Below are 9,261 nucleotides of genomic sequence, written 5' to 3'. Positions count from 1 at the left end.
TAAGGAAACAGTGCTATATAGAACTCAATCTAAATGCCCTCACAGAGTTATGCAGAGTGAACTTCCTATTGCAGTCAAAGGGTAAGGTAGCTGTAACCTTGCTTTGATAAGGACCACAACAATAGAAACTGCATTCTTTTTTAAGTACTAATACCTTCAGATGACAATGGGGAACAGAGACTAAACAAGGCCCATGTGTTGTGGAAACAGAATAGAGAAAAGCAATATGAATTGTCTTATTTCTTGATTGTCCCGCTGACCTGATTTCCTTAAGCAGTTTCTCTCCCTCTTCCTTCTCCCCCCCGCCACCCCGCGGCTTCTTTTGACCTATAATTCTATTTAGAAAATCTAGAGCCAGACTCTACTTAGTGATGCTAACATTTAGTTCCCCTACTGATGTCAATGAGAGCTATGTATGTTAACCCAGTGCAGAATTTTGACCTGATCCAATGCCTTTTAAGTCAATTAAAGTCTTTCCACTCTCTTTTGATAAGAGAAAAAAATTTTCAGGAAAAATTACGAAATGAAAAATGTTTTAAAAGTAGGCATTATCCTCCTAAAGAATGGCAAAAATTAGAGTATGGGATCTGAGCCCCAAACATTGGGAAAATTCAGATTGTAATGTAAATCCAAATTTTGTGACTTTGGCCCATCTTAAATTCGTCTCTACCAAAAAAAATTCTTTTGCCATTTAATACATATACTTGTTATTAAGCCTTGACATTTACTTTTGGTCCTGAGTGATTTCCTTCCTAGATGATTTGTTTCAAAACTTGTATTTTCCTTTAAATATTCTTCCTCTCTAATTGGACTTTACTTATTCATTGTATATGATTGTTTTTTTATTTAATCCTGGCTCGTAGTTATTCATTATTTTAATTCAAATCAAAGGCATTATTGAAATTTGTTCTTTTTAACCATGTCAGGTTCCTTCAGTTGTTGCACTTCTATTATTGTGACCAAGGTTTGTGTAAAAAGACAAATACAGGCACACACCACAGAAAAATAGAGAACTGGTTTTTATACAGAAAACCTTTAATCAGGTCTGTGTATTATAACAATTAAAAATGTTCCAATCTCAGTTTTACTGTGTTAGAAAAGCAGATTTATTTTCTCCTGTAAAATAATTTGAACGCAGACCCCTATTATTGATACAGTATTTTGTGTTACTGTACTGTCTGAGGGCCAAGTTATGCAATCCCCACTCGGGCAAAATGCCCCTTTATATTTCTATGTTATGTGGCTGAGTCATACTTGTTGTAGAAACCTAAACTGTGAATTTCTCAACTCTTATTCAATTAAACTGTCAATCTTAATGTAATATTAATATTTTTCCCTACATATAATCTGCCACAACCATGCCCTTCCCATCTTCCTTCTCAGACAACTTGCCATAGGTTTAAATCCCATTAATGTAGAAACACAAAGGAATGTGCCTTACTGACTAGTCTAGCTGCAGACAGGTCCTCTGTAAATGAACAGTGATAATCACATTTGAAATTCCACAGGCCAGGTTTGGCTGTCACTTATACCAGTTTAAATTCAAAGTATCCCCATTAACGCTAGCTGACCCAGCCAACCTCACAGGGCTAATTGAGAATAGAAGGTAGCCCCTATTTGAGAATTTGCATAACTTTCAAAATAATTGGGATGCCACTGACACTAAAGGGTACCACTGTAGCAATGAGTGCCAGGTTGTAGAAGGAAACTAGGGGGAGAGACTGTGATAAAGTCAGGAGGGGCTGGCCTCAGCCCAGCTCCAGGTTGACAGCTGACCAGGGCCAGCTCCAGGCACCAGCCCACCAAGCTTGTGCTTGGGGCGGCACCTGGAGGGGGGCGGTGCGGTGCTCTGGCTCCAGCCTCCGGGGAGAGCGGAGCCGCGGCGGGCTCGCTGCCCTCCTCCCGGCGCTCTGGCTGGTCGGGGAGAGCGGCCTGCGGCCGGGCTCGGTGCCCTCCCCTGCCACGCTGGGGGCGGGGGGGCGGGCAGCGGGAGGCTTTTTTGCCTAGGGCGGCAAAAAAGCCAGAGCCGGCCCTGCAGCTGACCTCTTTTTAACCAGCCTGGCCAGTTTTTCTCCTGAGTTGCTGTACTTGAGTTTTTTCAAATTACTTGTAAGTTTCAAGTGAACCCCTCCTCCCAGCACATTGCAACTGGCAATCATAGCTGCATGCACATGGAGGGATGCCAGCAGCTGCTTCCACTACAGCCCATAGGTCACATAGCATATGTCTACACTGCAATGTAAGATCAGGGTTAAGGGGACTCAGGGCTGGAGCATCTATTCTGTTTGTAAACCCTAGGTTAAGAATTGTCTAGCCCAGTCTTGAACCCAGGACTCTGGCATTCACACTACAGCACATATACCTGAGTCAAATCAATCATATCCCAGATGCCCTAGTGTCCCGAAATGTGGCCACTCTAGCCCTTTGACTGGGGTGCACCGTAGGAAAACTTTACAGTCCTCCCTGCACATTACGGGAGGTTTGACCAGCCTGCCAGCACACCCTGCTGAGGAGTCATTGTGGTCTGCACGCTTTCAGTTAATAGAGCCAACAACCAGGAGTAGGCATCTTTTGAAGAACTTCTGTTGCTTGTGCGTTCATCCTGTGCCAGGAAACAACATTAAACCATTGCCAGGCAGGCGAGCTGCCGTTACCACACAAAAATACCAGTAACAAGAAAACCTTAAAGAAAAAAGTGCATGGACAAGTGCAAACAATGAAGCCATGTACAATACAGAAACCCCCCTACTGTTGACTGTCCCCTGCATTCTCCTTTCCCCATTTGCCATGCACTTGGCAGGAGAGTGGGGGACTCAACTGCATGGGCCACCCAAGCTGTTTCTGGACTGCATCACAGTACCACTGAGGGGCCCGGGCCATGATGTGGGTAATGCAGCAGGAGCTGATGCTCTTGTGGCCAGTAGTGTTATGAGTTACTCAAGCAATCCTTTCTGCTGAGCTCTGTCCTCCTCCCTTAGCCACTGTTCCTGTTCCAGGAACTGTGAAGCAAGTGCCCGCTCCTGTGCTGAAATCCTGTCCTCAAACTGTGCAGCCAACATGCCTTTCCTCTGGCTGTAACTCCCTTTGTCTTTGGGACTGGACCTTTGGTATGTTGGCCCTGTCCAGAACTTCAACCATAAGTTAATCATTGAAACGCTTCCTCTTGGAACGGTCGTGAAGGTACCCTGGGACAAGCTTGCACTGAACTGTGGATGAGCTGTGGAGATGCTACATCCAAGAGGTTGAGGGGCCTGGAACAGGCCAAGACACAGAGGGTTATAGCCTTAAATAGCCCAGAGAAGGAGCACAGACCAAGTCCTTGTGAAACTTCAAGGACATAAAATGTTACTTTTCAAGACTGAACTTTAATAGATTCTGAGATGGATGCTTCAGACCACAGAAGCTCCCTGGACACGGCCTGATTAGTCACAGCAAAATAAGTGCAGAGACAATGGTAAGTTTAAAAATTCAAAGCTGTTTTTTTTTCCCCTAAAAATTGCAGAACTACTTGGGGTTGGGCAGGGGGAAGGAGTAGGTAGCCGTGTCACAAAAGCTTTTTTCTATCATTTTAGGCCTTCCACATTTTGGAGAACTTAACAGTTCTTGTGGTGCCCAGTTGGCAAAGGGAGATGTTATTCCAAGCTGCTGGTGGGAAATCTGCAATGTATGCAACCAAAGTATTCAAACGTAAAGTGACTGAACAGCACATCTATGGGAGGAGTGGGTCAGTCAGCTACTAAGGAGGCCTTGGAAAATAAGTCTTTCCCTGAAATGTGACTAACTATCTGGAGTTCCTGCTTCAGGACAAGTTTGCAGATATCCACACAAAAGGTTGGGTCAGAGGGAATCAACAGGATGCTGCATTAGCATCCACATGGCCTAGCCTGTTATGACTGCATGAAAACATGCAAAACTCCATTCCCAGTAAAAATTCACTTTCATGGTGTGTTTACTGTTTGCATTTCCTGGTCACCATTTTACACTCCTCGGAGTGGCAGGGGGGAAGCCAAGGCACTGATATACAATCCGCCACTAGAGAGAGATGCTGCTGGGGCATCTAATAACTTTGGCCTTGGGTCCTTTGGGGGGCATCAAACAGTTCCTCTGAGTACAGCCCCACGATGTGCTGCTGCTGCTTCTGTATCAAAGCCACCTCTGGATCCAGTTTCAACAACAGAGTCATTTTGCTGGCCTCACTCTGCACCTGTTGCTGGCTCTCATCGGTCCCCATGCTGGATTCTGGGGCCAGCAGAGTACCATCCCACATGGGTAGGTTAGCATGCACCAGCATTGGCTCTATGCAGTACCCAGTCAAACTCCTAAAATGGGCATGCTGTCAGCAAGTTGCCTGAGGTGCAGGTCTTGTCTCTGGTTTTCCTTTACGCAGTCTTCAGCTGCTTAATCTGCTTTTTGCACTGGTCACCATTCCAGAAAATTTTCAATGCTGCCAGCTTCTTTGCTATTTGCTGGTATGCATGATCATTCTTGGTGCTCTTACTAAAGTTCACTGTTTTGCTGGCCTCGTACCAGAGATTTACCAAAATCTGGCTGTGCTCCCACAAACAGGAAGCAATGTGCTTTCCAAAAGACTTCTGTTCCATCTCCACTGCAAACACAGATGGCTCTGAGGTGTTTGCAGCTTGGCAGTCACAAAGGTTAAATGCCGACTCACCAAACTGCTGCACTACACCAAGGGGGGCTGTTTCCATTTCCCTAGAGTCGATGTCCTCTCTATCCCAAGAATCGCCAAAAGAAATTTGCACACGGGACTATGGGATACTTTTGGGGGACACCCAGAGCATGAGTTCAGTGGGACTGCATCTACACTGAAGAGCAATAGGGCTGAAACTCTGGGTCCCAGTTTGATGCAGGCTTGGACCCTCAGCCCCCACAGGATCCTGTGACCCTAGATCCAAGTGCAAGAGATTTGCCTGTAGACAGAAGTATTAGGTCAAGTCTGAGTCTGGGCTTACATTGCAGTGTAGGGTATGTCTACACTGCAGTGTACGCCCAGGGTTCGAAATGAGGCTCAAGTCTAACTCCCCCTTCTAACTATCCCAAATTGCCCTAACCCAGGGCTCAAACCCAGAGTCCCAAGACTTCGCAAGGGTCGAAAGTCGAGTCTGTGTCAAGCTGGGACCCAGGATTCTAGCCCTCTTGCTCTGCAATGTAGACACGGCCCAATGGGATTCATGCTGTGAATACTCCAAAAGTATCCCACAATCCCCTGGGCCTATGTTTTTGTCCTCTGGACAGTCATGTTTGGTGAACAGTCAAGTTTTCCCCCACTTCACCAGGCACAAACTTAAAGTTGCCTGGTTGTGGGTAGGCACTAGGAAGTCTGGGGTATGGGGTGGTTGGACACAGGTATGCATAATGCAGTGTAGTCGGGGTGGTGGGGGGAGAGAGGACAGGCAAGTGTGGGAGTGTGTCCCATGGAGGGGAAGAAGAGAGGGTCAGGTGGGTGCCTGGGAGGGATGTGGGGGAGTTGAAGTTTTCTGCCTCAGAGGTGGCAACCCCATGTCCTAGCTGCCTCATCCACTGGCTGGCCTCCTTTATTAGGATGTCTGCTATCAGTTAGTTCTAGCACAGATAAGGGATGTTAGGATTAGCTGGCAGCTAGTGTTGGCTGGAAGTAGGCCTCTTCCTACCATTCCCTACCCCACCTCCCACTTGCCACGAGATGCATGTTGTGTGTTCTGCATTTCTGGGAAGACTGCTATCCCTGCCCTCACCACACCACACAAAGCTCTAGACAACCCCACTTTCCATCCCTTCTCCCGCATTCTTGGTAGGAGATACTCCAACTGAGCTGAAACCCTCTTCCATATCCCTCTTAGCAACATTAAACATGACAATTTAGAGACATGTTTTCCAGCTGCTTCTACTAGTCTGGGCTGCTCATGTACTGCACAGGAAATGAACACCCCTCTCCTCTCAATTTGTTGGCAATCCTGCAGATGACTGCTGGCCAAGGGAGCTCAAACCTTTCTTCCCTTCTCCTCAGGGATTTGCTTGGATCATCTGTATTTACAGATGGGTCAGCCTACACAGCACCCGCTTCTGTCTCACAGCACCTTCTGGCCCCAGATGGACCATTGATAAGTAAACAATGGTCCCATAAAATAGAAGGGTCTTCCACCCTTCCTGGGCTTAGTTCTTTTATGCTTTCTTACAGAGCACTGATTCTCAAGGTTCCCCACCCCCATCAGTCTGGCTCTTCACAAGGTAGATCCTTATTTCCAGACTATTTCCTGGCCACCTGCCTGGGGTTTAACCTTGCCACATGCCTCTCTCATGCAGTCGTATCCCTACAAGACTAGTCACAGGAGAGAATCCCCCTCCTGCAACACTGTTCCCCCGTGGGGTTCTCCTCGCCTTTTATGACTCCTTCCCACTTGGATCTGATAATTGACCCAAGCCATCTGATCCCCAGCAGATCAAGATCAGCATGAAAAGGTTTAGTAAAGTCATGAGGCGGTCACTGATTGGTCACAGGAGAGGCTGTGATCTGGCTGCTAGGCATCCTGTGCTAGGCTCAGAAGTGGGTGGCTGCATGTCAGCAAGGATCTCAACTGGGCTTTATTCAGGACCAGTGTGATTCTTGCAGTTCAGTAATCGTGGCATGTGATGGCATCAGCTAACTAGGAAGATAGTCTCTGGGTTAGGCTAAAAGGGGTAAAAAACAAGGGTGATGTCATGCTAGGAGTCTACTACAGGCCACCTAACCAGGTGGAAGAGGTGGATGAGGCTTTTTTTAAACAAATAACAAAATCATCCAAAGCCCAAGATTTGGTGGTGATGGGGGACTTCAATATCCAAATATATGTTGGGGAAATAACACAGCGGGGCACAGACTATCCAACAAATTCTTGGACTGCATTGCAGACAACTTTTTATTTCAGAAGGTTGAAAAAGCTACTGGAGGGAAGCTGTTCTAGACTTAATTTTAACAAATAGGGAGGAACTCATTGAGAATTTGAAAGTAGAAGACAGCTTGGGTGAAAGTGATCATGAAATCATAGAGTTTGCAATTCTAAGGAAGGGTAGAAGGGAGTACAGCAAAATAGAGACAATGGATTTCAGGAAGGCGGATTTTGGTAAACTCAGAGAGCTGATAGGTAAGGTCCCATGGAAATCAAGACTGAGGAGAAAAACAGCTGAGGAGAGTTGGCAGTTTTTCAAAGGGACACTATTAAGGGCCCAAAAGCAAGCTATTCCGCTGGTTAGGAAAGATAGAAAATGTGGCAAAAGACCACCTTGGCTTAACCACGAGATCTTGCATGATCTAAAAAATAAAAAGGAGTCATATAAAAAATGGAAACTAGGACAGATTACAAAGGATGAATATAGGCAAACAACACAGGAATGCAGGGGCAAGATTAGAAAGGCAAAGGCACAAAATGAGCTCAAACTAGCTACAGGAATAAAGGGAAACAAGAAGACTTTTTATCAATACATTAGAAGCAAGAAGAAGACCAAAGACAGGGTAGGCCCACTGCTCCGTGAAAAGGGAGAAACATTAACAGGAAACTTGGAAATGGCAGAGATGCTTAATGACTTCTTTGTTTTGGTCTTCACCGAGAAGTCTGAAGGAATGCCTCACATAGTGAATGCTAATGGGAAGGGGGTAGGTTTAGCAGATAAAATAAAAAAAAAAACAAGTTAAAAATCACTTAGAAAAGTTAGATGCCTGCAAGTCACCAGGGCCTGATGAAATGCATCCTAGAATACTCAAGGAGCTAATAGAGGAGGTATCTGAGCCTCTAGCTATTATCTTTGGAAAATCATGGGAGACGGGAGAGATTCCAGAAGACTGGAAAAGGGCAAATATAGTGCCCATCTATAAAAAGGGAAATAAAAACAACCCAGGAAACTATAGACCAGTTAGTTTAACTTCTGTGCCAGGGAAAATAATGAAGCAAGTAATTAAGGAAATCATCTGCAAACACTTGGAAGGTGGTAAGGTGATAGGGAATAGCCAGCATGTAAAGAACAAATCGTGTCAAACCAATCTGATAGCTTTCTTTGATAGGATAACGAGTCTTGTTTATAAGGGAGAAGCTGTGGATGTGGTATAACTAGACTTTAGTAAGGCATTTGATACGGTCTCGCATGATAGTCTTATCGATAAACTAGGCAAATACAATTTAGATGGGGCTACTATAAGATGGGTGCATAACTGGCTGGATAACCGTACTCAGAGAGTAGTTATTAATGGTTCCCAATCCTGCTGGAAAGGCATAACAAGTGGGGTTCCGCAGGGGTCTGTTTTGGGATCGGCTCTGTTCAATGTTATCTTCATTAACGACTTAAATAATGGCATAGAAAGTACACTTATTAAGTTTGCAGATGATACCAAACTGGGAGGGATTGCAACTGCTTTGGAGGACAGGGTCATAATTCAAAATGATCTGGACAAATTGGAGAAATGGTCTGAGGTAAATAGGATGAAGTTTAACAAAGACAAATGCAAAGTGCTCCACTTAGGAAGGAAAAATCAGTTTCACACATACAGAATGGGAAGAGACTGTCTAGGAAAGAGTAAGGCAGAAAGGGATCTAGGGGTTATAGTGGACCACACGCTAAATATGAGTCAACAGTGTGATGCTGTTGCAAAAAAAGCAAACATGATTCTGGGATGTATTAACAGGTGTGTTGTGAGCAAGACATGAGAAGTCATTCTTCTGCTCTACTCTGCTCTGGTTAGGTCTCAGCTGGAATATTGTGTCCAGTTCTGGGCACCGCATTTCAAGAAAGATGTGGAGAAATTGGAGAGGGTCCAGAGAAGAGCAACAAGAACGATTAAAGGTCTTGAGAACATGACCTATGAAGGAAGGCTGAAAAAATTGGGTTTGTTCAGTTTGGAAAAGAGAAGACTGAGAGGGGACATGATAGCAGTTTTCAGGTATCTAAAAGGGTGTCATAAGGAGGAGGGAGAAAACTTGTTCACCTTAGCCTCTAAGGATAGAACAAGAAGCAATGGGCTTAAACTGCAGCAAGGGAGATTTAGGTTGGACATTAGGAAAAAGTTCCTAACTTTCAGGGTGGTTAAACATTGGAATAAATTGCCTAAGGAGGTTGTGGAATCTCCATCTCTGGAGATATTTAAGAGTAGGTTAGATAAATGTCTATCCATGATGGTCTAGACAGTATTTGGTCCTGCCATGAGGGCAGGGGACTGGACTCGATGACCTCTCGAGGTCCCTTCCAGTCCTAGAATCTATGACTCTATAAACTCCATTGAATTATAAGCTGTGA

This window comes from Trachemys scripta, chromosome 7, assembly GCF_013100865.1.
Source record: "Trachemys scripta elegans isolate TJP31775 chromosome 7, CAS_Tse_1.0, whole genome shotgun sequence".
Taxonomy (NCBI): Eukaryota; Metazoa; Chordata; order Testudines; family Emydidae; genus Trachemys; species Trachemys scripta.
Note: the sequence above shows the minus strand (reverse complement) of the source record.